Raw genomic sequence first — 1,863 nt, 5'->3', positions numbered from 1 at the left:
AAAAAAAAAAAAAGCACAGAAACTAATCCAGATCCGCGGCTTATAAATGCTGCAGTCTCCTAAGTGGAGGCTACAGCGACCTCCCACTGGGGCAGTGGGACACGTGGCCGGGCGGAGACTGTAACTTGTCGGGGAAAACCGCCGTCAGTTCCCAATTGCCAAAGGACCCCGCACCCTCCTTCCTCGCTCCCTTCCCAAAGTACTTGGCGAGAACGGACGGAGAAAACCCAGCGACAACAGCGTCCCAGCATAAAGCCACTCACCAACCCGCGACAGCAAGAGGCCGGAACCGGAAACGATGGTGCCATCTTTGTTATGGGAAAAACAAGGTCTGAAAAGAAGCCACGAGAACCATTCTTACTGTGGGCAGCCAAGGCAAAGGAAAGTGGTGGCGGCCATCTTAACTGAGGGCATTTGCCCAACCTAGGAAATTTAGTGCGCAAGTTTGAGCAGTTTTTAGAGGAAGCTTAATTGTATGTGTGCTTGGTAGACAACAAGAGAAAAAGAAAAAAATATATTTTTTTAATTTTAAAGTTAAATGTGTAGCTGCAGGCCAGGGTTTTAGCTCAGTGGCACAGTGCCTCTTTGGCAAACATAAGGTCCTGAGTCCGATTCCCAGTTCCTACTGCACCCCCCTACCCCCCATCCCCCGCAAATAAAGAAAACAGGGTATTGGGGCACCCCTGTAATCCCAGCACTTTGTAAGGCTGAGACAGAAGGATCACAAGTCCAAGCACTGGTCAATTCAGAGACTTAGTGAAACCCTGTCTAAAAATAAGAAAGGAGATGTAGCTCAGTGAGAAGGCCCTCAATTCATCTTTGAATAAGGACAGGAAGGAAGGCATGGAGGGAGGGAGAAAGAGAGAGGAAGGGAGGGAGAGAGAGAGAGAGAGAGAGAGAAAGAGAGAGAGAGAGAGAGAGAGAGAGATTAATTTATGAATAGGATGAAATATTTTGATATATGTAGGTATTCCAGTACTAGTATAGAGCTACCAGAATTGAAGGCCCACAGAAAGGAGACAAGCAAAGGAAACATCAAAAAAGGAAATTACAGCAAATTTTGTGTAAGATCCAACAGATGTTCTGAAGAGCTAAACAGAGGAGGTTGTCTTTATAGGAAAGAAAGCAGAAACTGAAAAACAAAATAAAAATAGATTTGCATGCTGGGCATGGTGGCACATATCTATAATCCCAACACTTGGGAGGCTGAGGCAGGAGGGTTGCTGCAAGTTTAAGACTACTAATCCAGGCTATGCAGTGAGTTCAAGGACAGCCTAAACCACATAACAAGACCCTATCTATAAATAAATAAATAAATAAATAAATTTGTGAGTTCCATTGGAGACACTGACTCAGGTTGACTGAAACGTGATTTGAGGAAAATTGGCCTCCTCTGAGGTTCGTTTGTGTGCGCCTTTGTTTGAGTAACTTCCTTCTGGCTTGGGCTGCTGCAGGAGGCTGGTCCAAAGCAACACCCTCCCACCAGCTGCTTAACTGGACTCAGGACCCTTCCCCCACTGTACATGTTCTCTGATGAGTCCTGTCTGCTCAAAGCTTCCTGCCCATGCTGAATGTGGGTAAGACCCCATAAATTAGGAGCCTTGCGGCTAAGAGGAGTATTTGAAGTAATGGTACTTGGGGTTAGCCAACTATTACCAAATGGAGAGTCTTATGAGAGTTATTTCTGGATTCTTGGTATTCCAAACAAGAAGCAAGATACTGAAAGGGAGTAAGAACAATCAGATTTATTAAAATCAAAACAAGCAAAATATAATTTAAATAGGGACTGGGGAGAAGGCTCAGTAGAATAAGCGCTTCCCTGGCAAGCGCAAGGGCCTGAGTTCAATGCCCAGTTCTGCAAAA

General features: G+C 45.2%; 1 protein-coding gene across 1 annotated transcript in view; it reads right to left on the bottom strand.

Moving 5' to 3' along the window:
* CUNH20orf196 (chromosome unknown C20orf196 homolog) overlaps nucleotides 1-311 on the bottom strand; it is a 101,861-nt gene extending 101,550 nt beyond the window's left edge. The window contains exon 1 of the mRNA XM_012515363.2: nucleotides 264-311. The gene's annotated coding sequence lies outside the window, so the exon portion shown is untranslated. The remainder of the gene's footprint in view (nucleotides 1-263) is intronic.
* Between the last annotated feature and the right edge of the window lie 1,552 nt (nucleotides 312-1,863).

Source organism: Octodon degus, unplaced genomic scaffold (assembly GCF_000260255.1).
Source record: "Octodon degus isolate 3935 unplaced genomic scaffold, OctDeg1.0 scaffold00060, whole genome shotgun sequence".
In the NCBI taxonomy this organism is placed as follows: domain Eukaryota; kingdom Metazoa; phylum Chordata; class Mammalia; order Rodentia; family Octodontidae; genus Octodon; species Octodon degus.
The sequence above is the reverse complement of the archived record's forward strand: the minus strand, read 5'-3'. Positions and strand labels throughout refer to the sequence as shown.